The sequence below is a fragment of the Cupressus sempervirens genome, chromosome 9, assembly GCF_028749045.1.
Source record: "Cupressus sempervirens isolate cs-2001-9-10 chromosome 9, ASM2874904v1, whole genome shotgun sequence".
Classification (NCBI taxonomy): Eukaryota; Viridiplantae; Streptophyta; class Pinopsida; order Cupressales; family Cupressaceae; genus Cupressus; species Cupressus sempervirens.
This window is the reverse complement of record NC_143126.1, coordinates 414,472,250-414,484,514: the sequence shown is the minus strand read 5'-3', so window position 1 is coordinate 414,484,514 and position 12,265 is coordinate 414,472,250.

The following is a 12,265-nucleotide window of genomic DNA, read 5'->3' as shown; positions in this document are numbered from 1 at the left end:
GATTCTAAAGCTTAACACATTCTTCATACTAATAAAGAATATAGTATCAGTGTTTAAGAATGCCTCAGATGTTTGGAGAGATGTATATCATCTCAAGAAGCCATTAGAAGAAACAGTTATAATCAAAGATGATGACAATAGTGATGATGATGATGAAGATAACATTCCTTCAGTCATTGTTATAGTAGGAGAATTACATGCCTTAATGGAAGAGAGGGAAGAAGAAGAAAAGGAGGAAGAAGCAATTGAGGAAGAAAATGATGCAGAGCCACACCTTGGAAAACTTAGGAGGAATTAGACACTCAACTGAGTTGCTTCAAGGGGCGTCTACAACCTTCAGGATCACACACTAAAATCAGATTCAATAAACAAAACTTTGAAAATAAATCCCCCCAAAAATTTCTTCTTGCTGCCTCTGGATAGACCTGCACTCAGACATGAATAAATTTCGAACTAGAAAAGATTTTCTTAATCCAACCATTGATATTTTGTGTAACTAGGTTTCAAAAAACATATAAAAATTTGAGAGAAATCCAACGGTTCATTTGGGAGATATTACCCATGCACTGAGACTAATTTTCTGCAAACATACCGAATTCAACCCAAAACTAAAACTTTTTAATCTTCTGCAAACTATCAACTTGTTTCTAGTGAGAAGATAAGAAAAATCCATTCAAAACTCAGACCATCGAAAACTTGCACAAAGACAAAATGAAAAAAAACATTCCATATCTCTCCAAATTCGATTCATGTCTTACATAGCCGACTAACTCTTTATTTAAAACTGACTCTCTTTTTCTAATTAAAGGATGTGAAATGTTTTCTTCTTATTTAGAAAAGAAGAACTTCTTCTATCCAAAAAAAGGATAAGAATTTGAAACGTTTTTTCTACCAATATTAGACAGTCATTTTCTAAGTCAGGAATATTCCAAAAACTGCCTACTGCCTATTATTGGATTCTAAAAATCATTAAACACTCCACCTATGAACTAAAAAAAACTATTCTAATTTAAGATCCACACACCTGGTCCTAGGTGGCTATATCTGGAGAGCTTATCGAACTACTACTCTAGGTATGCCACCACATGTAGGACGTTATTACAAACTTCAAAAACTAAAATCATTTAAAACATAACATTAAATTCCCTATTACATTTTCAACAATGTTACCTCCTATAGTGTTTCTCTTCTCTGCCACTGCAGCATACTCCCCTGTAGAATGAATCTCAAGTCCTCTTGAGATGATGTGTTGTAGAAATGAATCTCATTCTTCTTTCAAAATTTCCAATTTCTTTGAACTAGGATGAGCATATCTACAAGGAAAACAAAGATAATATCCAACTTCTCCACCTTGTAGCTTTGATTCTTTAATGCTGTAAATGTCACAGAAAATTCTCCAGCATGATTCACTATACATGAAATCTGCATCCCTGCATAAACATTATTAGAAGAAAACATATCATCAGCATTAATATTATTTGAGTTCTCTTTTTGAATATGAGCTTCCTTATACCCCATGTAATGTGCATCATATCTATCTTCATCAATAGTACCCATAAACTTATCTGCTTCTTGACTATCAACTAGTTTCACATCTTGAATCTTAAGAATCGTATTTATCTCTTCTTCCTTTATTAAACATTTATCATCATCTTGATCTTCTGTAGTAATCTCACTTTCAAATATCTCTTTCTTATTACAACTTTTCTCAAGAACAATAACAGTATTGCACTCTTTCCTTTCTTTTTCAAGCTGAGTTTCCATTCTACCGCCATGCCTTTTCCATTCTCCCACAATGGCTACAAATTTTTCCCATAAATCAGATTCTTCTTTAGAACTTGCTGTTACACATTCCTTAGCTTCATCTTCATGCCATTCCTCTTGACATTTTTCTTCATTATGCATATTTAAGGCTTCATCAGTTGCCTCCAAAATCTTTTCCATAGGAGTACCTTCCAACATTGTACTCTTCTCTATTTTCAAAGGACATGTTACTATTCCAACCACAAATTGTTCACACTCAAATCCCATAGGACTTTCCTCTTTATTCTTCTCATCAACATTTACTTGCTGCAATTTATCTTCTTTCTGCTCTTCAGGTTCTTTCCCTTCCAAAGGACAACTTACATCTATCATTGTTGAGATTTTTGTAACAACTTCACATACATCTACACTCTTTATGGCTGCCTTCTCTGTAGTTTCATTTGCCTCTACCAAAACTTCTTTCACTTCATCATGCATTGGAAATGTTATCCTATCAATAAGACCTATACTTCTTGATTCCTTCCATGTTGTATCATCCTTCAATGGAAGCAAAACCATCTTCTTCCCATTCTTGTTGATGGTATATGTGTTCTCTCTACAATCATATATGGTTGACCTGTCATATTGCCATGCTCTTCCCAAAATCAAGTGACAATCTTTTAAAGGCATAATATCACATTCAATAGTATCAAAATATGGTCCAATGTTAAAATAAACATATGACTTTTTGAAGACATCAATCCACTGTTCATCTCTTAACCCATAAGCTCTGTAAGGTAAATCATGAGGTACTCTTGGAAGATTCAGTTTCTCAACCATTTCTACTGAGATTATATTTTCAAAGGAACCACTGTCAACTATAACTTTGCATACCTTATTCTTGCACTTGCACTTTGTTCGGAATATAGAATGTCTTTGGCTATAGCTTTGTCTTTTTGCTTCTTCTTCTTCCATTATGATGCTAGGCTCTGATACCAAAAATGATGCAGAGCCACACCTTGGAAAATTCAGGAGGAATCAGACACTCAACTGAGTTGCTTCAAGGGGCATCTACAACCTTCAGGATCACACACTAAAATCAGATTCAATAAACAAAACTTTGAAAATAAATCCCCTCAAAAATTTCTTCTTGCTGCCTCCGGATAGACTTGCACTCAGACATGAATAAATTTCAAACCAGAAAAGATTTTCTCAATCTAACCATTGATATTTTGTGTAACTAGGTTTCAAACAACATATAAAAATTTGAGAGAAATCCAACGGTTCATTTGGGAGATATTACCCATGCACTGAGACTAATTTTCTGCAAACATACCGAATTCAACCCAAAACTAAAACTTTTTAATCTTCTGCAAACTATCAACTTGTTTCCAGTGAGAAGATAAGAAAAATCCATTCAAAACTCAGACCATCAAAAACTTGCACAAAGACAAAATGAAAAAAAACATTCCATATCTCTCCAAATTCGATTCATGTCTTACATAGCCGACTGACTCTTTATTTAAAACTGACTCTCTTTTTCTAATTAAAGGATGTGAAACATTTTCTTCTTATTTAGAAAAGAAGAATGTCTTCTATCCAAAAAAAGGATAAGAATCTGAAACATTTTTTTTACCAATATTAGACAATCATTTTCTAAGTCAGGAATATTCCAAAAACTGCCTACTACCTATTATTGGATTCTAAAAATTATTAAACACTCCACCTACAAACTAAAAAAAACTATTCTAATTTAAGATCCACACACCTGGTCCTAGGTGGCTATATCTGGAGAGCTTATCGAACTGCTACTCTAGGTATGCCACCACATGTAGGACGTTATTACAAACTTCAAAAACTAAAAGCATTTAAAACATAACATTAAATTCCCTATTATATTTTCAACAATGTTGCCTCCTATAGCATTTCTCTTCTCTTCCACTGCAGCAGAAAAGGATGAGGATGACCCAATTAGAATAGCAGCTGAAGTTATTGCATCTCTTCCTCACACTCCACCAAACACTATTACATCTATGGAGACAGCTTCTACTAGTGAGATTGTGAACAAAACTGTAACATCATTTGCTCAATCTTCACCAACCACCTTCTAGCTCCAAGTATCTACTATGGAAGTGTCAACCACTTCATTTGCCAAGCTGACAGTTACCTCTTTAGATACCGAGTTAGCTCCCTTTGTACCTACTACATCATCATGTATAATAAGTGCCACAGTTAGTTCTACAATTTTGTCCTCATCAGTTCTAGTTAGTAATTTAGTTTTGTTTACATCAAGATTATCAATATCTACTTCTACTTCAGCTATTTCATCCATTATATATACTTCTATTGTTACTCTACTGAGTGTTGCACCATTTTTGATAGTATTTCAATTTTGGACTCAGTTAGCACTCCTATTGGCATTCAATCCTTAAGTGATATTCCATTTTTCACAGCTAGCCCTTCTATCTCCACCATTGTGTCTATTCCCAAGGTCAAACCAGTCATCACAAAAGTAGAACAAAGGCAACCATTGAAACTTCTGATCATTGGAAAAGAAATTGAAGAAGACATTGACCTAGATATAGAGATAGAAATTCCTAAGATTGGCTTTGACACTACCACTGTAGAAGAAATGAGATTGTCTAGTCAACTCTTAGAGAAGAAAGCTAGGTAGAAGCAATTAAGGTCTGAAAGGGACAAGGAGTACAAAATAATTGAGAGTGCCAAGAATATAATTACAAAGGTTATAGGTGTTGAAGTGGATTCCACACAACACATTTTGATTCAGTTAGATGAGGCTATTCAGAAATTTAGTGAGGATTCCTCTAGGCAAGAAAAGATGATTGAAAAGGCTGAAAGAAAGTTTGATGACAAGGTGCTTGAGCACATTGCTTAGCAAATTGCAATCAAACAAGTTGAGTTATCAACATTTTTTGGGTAATTTTGAAAATTCTTTTACTAGTGCAGCATCACTTTTTGCCAAACTTTGTGATGTCTCCAAGTTTACAAAAGAAACAAAGGATAAGCTAAATAAGATTGATACTGATATACAATCTAGTGTATCTAAGTTGTAGACTGACCCCTCCTCCACCTCATCTCATCACACCAAGGTTATATATTTGGTAGATGTATAGGCATAACTTCTCATTGAAGAAGCAAGAATAAGAGAAAATTTGATTGATATCCAAAATATGGTCTTGCCAATAATGGACACAATGCAGAAACACATTGCTCATTGCAAAAAATTGGTCCAAGATCACAACTTCTTAGTGGCTGATCACATGATACATCTATTAGCAAAAGTTCAGATTACTCTCTGCACCTACCAAATTTTGCAAGAGAGTTGGGATAATACATTTGCCATAATTCTTAAAGTACATCAATAATTTCTATCTCATTTTGGTGTAACTATATAGATATTATATATAGCTCTTTGGCATTATTGTCAAAAAGGGGGAGAGATATCAATATAAGGTAAATGAGGAGAAATAGTGTATACAAGGAGAAATATCAGTATAAGTGAAAGGAGAAGATAGCATTCAATGGAGTTGGTATGTATATATATGTATATGTGTACATAAATATCTTTGTATATACATTATGTAACATGATACAAGCAGGAATGTATATACAATAGCTTAACAAAGATCAATTTTTGAAAAATCAAATTCAGCAATTCAGATTGTGTACATATGTTTTGGCTTATAAGTGTTTTTTCACTAATGCCAAAGGGGGAGATTGTTGGTATTAAGTCATTATTGCCATTAGTGACAACACTTATCTTCATATTAGTGAAGCTATTGAGCTTAGCACTTAGTTTCCTACTCTCACTAAGCATTCCAATGTTAACCAAGCTACAATAGTTTACATTGAACATAACAGTGTCTACCGAGTGGTTACAGGCAATGTGAAGATTAGCAGTGTCTACCAAGCTTCACAGTGTCTATCAAGTAGTTAGGTTGTATGATGAAAATTTAGTATAAACCAAGAATTGGAAGAAGAAGTGTTTACTAAGTGAAGCAAGGTAAACTCAGTGTGTAGTATCTATTGAGTGATACCACATCTACCAAGTCACTAGTGGTCACCGAGTTTAGAACTACTTCGAGTGATTAGTATGGACTGAGCTTTTACTTCTACCGAGTGCATGATGATGTTGAGTAATTTAGTGGACGCCGAGTATTAGAAGGTCAATGAGTTAGTTTAGTGAACCCAATTTATTTACTATTAGGCTGACTTTGTAATGTTTTATTCATTGTGTATTGGCTAACCTTGCAAGTTTTGGAAATTGGAAAGGTATATATGTAAGATGTATTGCAAAATATCATTGTATTGAATTGTAATTAATATTGTGAATGAAGAATTTAAAAGAAGTGCATGTGAAGGAATATCAATAGCAGTTTAAGGTATTTAGCAAGGTCATCAAAGGAGCAATAAAGTTTCATCTATCACATAGGGTGATCAAGTGCTCAAGGATCTTATTAGCAATTAGTTGTAAGGAGATCCATTGTTTCATCCTAATAGGTGAGCTAGTTCTAAATCCTTTAACAAGGTAGACATAATAGTCTTTGTACAAATCTCTTAACCAATTGCATACTTCATTGTATGTTTGTAAATCTTCTAACAAGGTGGACCTAGTAGTCCTTTGTGCTCCTAATAGGGCAGATCACCAGAAGTGGTCAATGTAAGCCTTAATAGGCCAACTATCTGCTGTAGTAGTGAAGTTTTGTGCATATCATCCCCACCCCAATTTTACCTTCTATTTGGAAGCTTTCTAGGTCACCAAAACTTTGTGTTATTATGTGTTGAATGTTTTTCAATACTAATGCATGTAGTAGTGTAAGTGGATTTATGGTGATTTTTTTACATAATTATTGAAAAGTTTCTAAATTACTAATTCACCCCCCCTCTCAGTAATTTACCAAGTCTTGAATATTTCCAACAGTTGGTTGCTTGGATTGTTGGTGAAGTCTTCCATTGCAATATTTGTGATCCCTGTATGATGTTGTCATGTGCATTCATACTTGTAAAAAATAAGAAAAAAATTCACTTGAATTGAATCCTTGTTCCAAGGATCTCTAGGTGGGGCATTAAAATTAGAATTAAGTTTCATAATGGGAATCATTGGCTACTATAAGAGGTAAGACATGTTCCAAAGCTGAGTAGGAATTTAATTTAAGTAGGGCATCTAGGTGATGAGGTTACATAGTTACTTTCAATGATAAATTTGGAATAGTAGTAGAAAAAGGTATGAAAGTGGGTACCTTATATCTTTGTACATGTCATTATATACTTTTACTTTAATTATTTAAGAGAAAAGTGAATGTTCAAGAAAATTTTTTGTAGTTGAGCAAGGAGAACAAACAGATGATGCATATTCTGATACAACACTATGGTACAATAGACTTAGCCACATGAGTGAGAAAGGTATGAAATAACTTCATTCAAATAAAATTTTACTAGGTCTAAAATATGTCAACATGGACTTATGTGAACATTGTGTGTATAGGAAACAAAAGAGAGTGTGTTTTGTGAAGAGTGGGAACAAAAATAAAGATGAGAAATTAGAGCTTGTGCATACAGATGTATGGGGACCATCTTAGATATCTTCCCCTGGAGACTCTCATTATTATTTTATATTTATTGATGATGCAACTATAAAAGTATGGGTTTATTTTCTTAGAAAAAAATATGATGTATTTCATATTTGTAAGAAATGAAAATGCTTGGTTGAAAATGAGACTAGTAAAAATGATAATGGTGCCTAGTATTGCTAAAAAGAATTTGAAGATTATTATCCTATTTATGGTATTCATAGACATAAAAATGTTCCAAGGACTCCATAGGAAAATGGAATTGTTAAATGTAAGAATATGACGATAATGGAACATGCAGGGAGCATGAAGTTTCATAGTGGGCTACCCTTAAACACATGGGAAAATGCTACCAATACTATTGTACATTTGATCGGTAGAGGTCCCTCTACTCCCTAGGTTGTGGTATTCTAGAGGAAGCATGGACTAGTAAGAAAGTGTGTTATTCACTTCTAAGAACCTTGTGAAGTATTTGCACATAGAAATTCTAAAAATAGAACCAAGATAGAAGCTAAGTCAAAGAAATGTGTATTTTTTGGATATGACATTCATGAATTTGGTTATAAGAATTGGGATTTTGAAAATTATAAAATTGTAAGAAGTAGTGATGTCATATTCAATGAGAAAGTGTTGTACAAAGATTTGTTGTAGCAGCATGAGAAGAAAAAAAATGATTATGTAGTGCTAGATGATACTCAAAAGTATGATGTTCTAGTAGTCTCTCATGCTCTGCAACAACTACAACAATAAATACCACACACTCTAGTGAATGTTAGATAGTCAAAAAGGCTAAGTAGACCTCTGGAAAAATTTTCTCCCTCTTTGTAATCTCTTTTATTAACATATGTTGGTGAACCTAAAAGTTATGATGAAGATGTGCAAGTAGATACAAAGATTCAATAGGAGCCTATAATGATAGAAGAAATGGACTTCTTGCTGAAAAATCAAACTTGGGATTAATGTAAGTTACCTACAGTTGAAAAGGGCTTTACAAAATAAATGGGTTTATAGGTTGAAAGAAAAGGATTGAGACAAGAAAACATTTAAAGCCGAGTTAGTTTTAAAAGGATTTACATGAAAACATGGCATTGATTTTGATAAATATTTAAAATGAATTCTATTTGTATTGTTTTAAGTATTGTGGCTATTGAAGAGTCACATTTGGAGTAGCTTGATGTTAAATAACCTTTCTTCATGGTGATTTGGATGAAGAAATGTATATGATAAAACAACATGGATTTGGGGTCAAAGGTAAGGAGAACTTAGTGTACAAATTGAAGAAAAGTTTATATGGCTTGAGTCAAGAACCTTCATAATGATATCTTAAACTTGACAATTTCATACATGAGGTTGAATACACTAGGTGTCATTTAGATCATTGTGTTTGTTTTAAGAGGCTAGATGATGAAAGCTAATTTATTTTCTGTTTATATGTTGATGATATGCTTGTTGCTAGGTCTAACATGGATCACATTAAGAGGTTAAAAAAATAGTAAAAATATTCATTTCTATTAAGGATTTGGGGTTAGTAAATCAAATCCTTTCTATGAAAAATTATAGAGATAGGAAACACAAAAAATAACATTAACTTAGGCTAAATATATTGAGAAGATGTTGCAACATTTCTCTATGGAGAATGCCAAAGCTATCAACACACCTTTTCCTGAACATTTAAAATTGACTAAGGAGATGTTTCCAAGGACACAAGAAGAGGATAATGTCATGCATGAGCTTGAATACACTAAGTGTCATTTATATCATTGTGTTTATTTTAAGAGGCTGGATGATGAAAGCTAATTTATTTTATGTTTATATGTTGATGATATGCTTGTTGCTAGGTCTAACATGGATCACATTAAGGGGTTAAAACAATAGTTAAAACATTCATTTCTATTAAGGATTTGGGGTCAGTAAAAAAAATCCTTTCTATGAAAAATTATAGAGATAGGAAACACAAAAAATAACATTAACTTAGGCTGAATATATTGAGAATATGTTGCAACATTTCTCTATGGAGAATGCCAAAGCTATCAACACACCTTTTCCTGGACATTTAAAATTGACTAAGAAGATGTTTCTAAGGACACAAGAAGAGGATAATAAGATCTCCAATGTACCATATGCTTCAGCTATAGGGAGCTTAATGTATGCCATGGTATGTGCTAGGTAGGGTTTGGGTGTGCTCAGTGTCATAGTATATGGTGGGGTTGAGGGGAAACACCCCTATAGGGGATTAACCTAAAAGCTGTACTAAGTTTATTCTTTTAAAAGGTATTGACTTCTATTTTTCTATTAGATGACTTATTCTAGCCCTAATTTTGTAAGTGACAAAAAGATTGTATAAAATGGCTTAGGGTTAGGAATTTCATAATGAATAATGAGATTGTAACTTCTTGTGATGGTATTGACTTATAAGGGATTACATATTGTAATCAGGTTGTAATCACTAGATAATAAGAATACTGGACTTATTGTGTGGTGGATGTAGCCCTGGGATTGGGTGAACCATGTTAAATCTTTGTCTTGTGTTCTCTTCTATGTGATTTATTATTTTCTAATATTGGTTCTATTTGCATGTAATTATTATTTTTTGTTGCATTAATCCTAACACTTTCTTCGAGATTTGGTTTGGAAATTCAAGTGAGCCTATCAACTTGCTTTATTTTTTATCCTAAAAACTAGTATAAAAGGAAAATTAGATACCTCCTTTTCATATCTAAGGAAATCTAGAAGACATTAAGAAGTAATCACAAGCACTCTTAATGACACTCCATCTAGAATATTCAAGGTATTTTCAAAAATTCATCAAGCGTTCAAGGAATTCTCAAGATTCAAGGATCCTTTTTAAGCATTTTCTCTTCAAGATCTAGCATTTCACTGATCATCAAGGGAGCACATCTACATTGTGGTATTAATATTTTTCTTATTTTTTGCACATCTACATCCATGGCTCTATGATTTCATATTGGTATATCCATTGCATTTGTGGAGAATTCCTACATCCTTTATTGAAGATTCAAGATCTACAACATTCAAGTATTGCAATGTCCTTATTGACAAGGGTTTCATCAAGAAAGGTGAATATTTACATTTGTCTATCTTCTCCTTGCATGCTTTACATTTTATTTCCTTTCAAGGTTGATTCCTAAATAGAGGCTTGAACAAGGCAAGCCCCTTCCCTCCAAAAAAAATCAAATATTATTATGTGCAAGAACATGGTATCAAAATAAAAAATTTAGATATGGAAATTATCAGTCACACGCTTTTAGAAAAAGATGGGTTGACTTTTTTATAAGTGCACTAGGAACATTTTTTTCATCCCATAAACCTACTAGTAGAAATCGCCCAAATCAAATTGTACCTAGACATCTATTTCTATTACAATCATAGATTTTCTATTGGATTTTCAATCACAATTTTATATATGCAATTTTTGGAGCAAAAAAATATTTTCCTTTGTAGATATCAAGGTTAGTTTTCTACCCTTCTTTTTATCTTTTAGCCTAGACCTATTTACATATTTTTATTTGGCTTGATTACATACATATTTATCCTAGATCTATTTTTTTAAAAATTAGTTGTTTCAATGTAGATTCACATTACACATTAAAAGTTAATTAAAATTGCATGAAAGAGGACTTGCGTGCATACTTAGTATAATTTGGGTTTAGTATTGGAATCCAATCATCATATTTAGTTTTTCTATTCTAACTTGAGTTATATTTGGAAGCTTCTCTTTCTCTTGTATTGAATGGATTAGTGTGAAAGTGTGTTGTTAATTGATTTATTTCACCTAGTTTACATTGATGTCATTCCCCCACTAAACATTGAGTATATTTAAAACCTTAGAATTATTTCTCCTAGAATCCTCCAATATCCAGTCATTACTCAAAAATATCCCATTATAAGCCCATGCATATCCACTAGTACTTCTTATCATACATTTGACAAGGGAAATCTATTGAGCCATCCATCCCCATCTCACTCCTATATTAAAACTACATATTATTATCATACAACACTCATTCCTACAAGTTCTTTTATAGTTGTATCATAATCTCCTTATTTATATGATAATACTCTCACCTTCAACCCTAGTTGAAATCCATTATCTCATTATCCTTCAAATTATTCTACAATCTATATTTATAGTCCTTTAGTCCCTCCATGATCCCAAATACACCATCCTATTATCCGACTTGCTACTCCATGTACTTTCCCTACCTCAATCTCTTGTCCAAACTATCATATCCCAATATGCCTTCATCTCTTCCATCTTATCCCAATACACCATCTTTAGTCCCTCCCACATTGCCACACCTCTCATTATACAATCTTTTTACATCCCACAATTTACTTCATGTTTTATACCCCAATCCAATATTTGTCCCCCATTAACTAGTCAATTTGGCTCAGTAGTCACCCCTTATCTCCCTCTTATATTACAACATACATATCTTTATCATACAATGTTCATTCCTATATATTCTTTTGTAGTTGTATCCCAGTCTCCATATTTGTATGACATCTTTCTCAACTTCAACCCTAATCTAAATCCATTATCCCATTATCCTCCAAATTATTTCACAATAGATATTTATAGTCCTCTAGTTCCTTTAATACATCACCATTATCCCTTTCCACGAGGGAAATGACACCAATGACTTAATAATACAAGCTAGATAAGACAAGTTCTTCCATCTTCTTATGAGTGAGAAAAAGTGAAATCAAGAAGGACGTGTTAGGTCATATCTTAGTTCTTTTTAGGAGAGATAATAAGAAAGAGGAAATTATATGCTCCAAGGGCAAGTATACAATGAATAAATACTAAAGAAGAGATAAATGTCATAAATTAAATTATTTATAATTTAAGGTGATATATCTAGTCCCCACTTTAGTGGTATATGATACTATGTGCATATGCAAGCTAA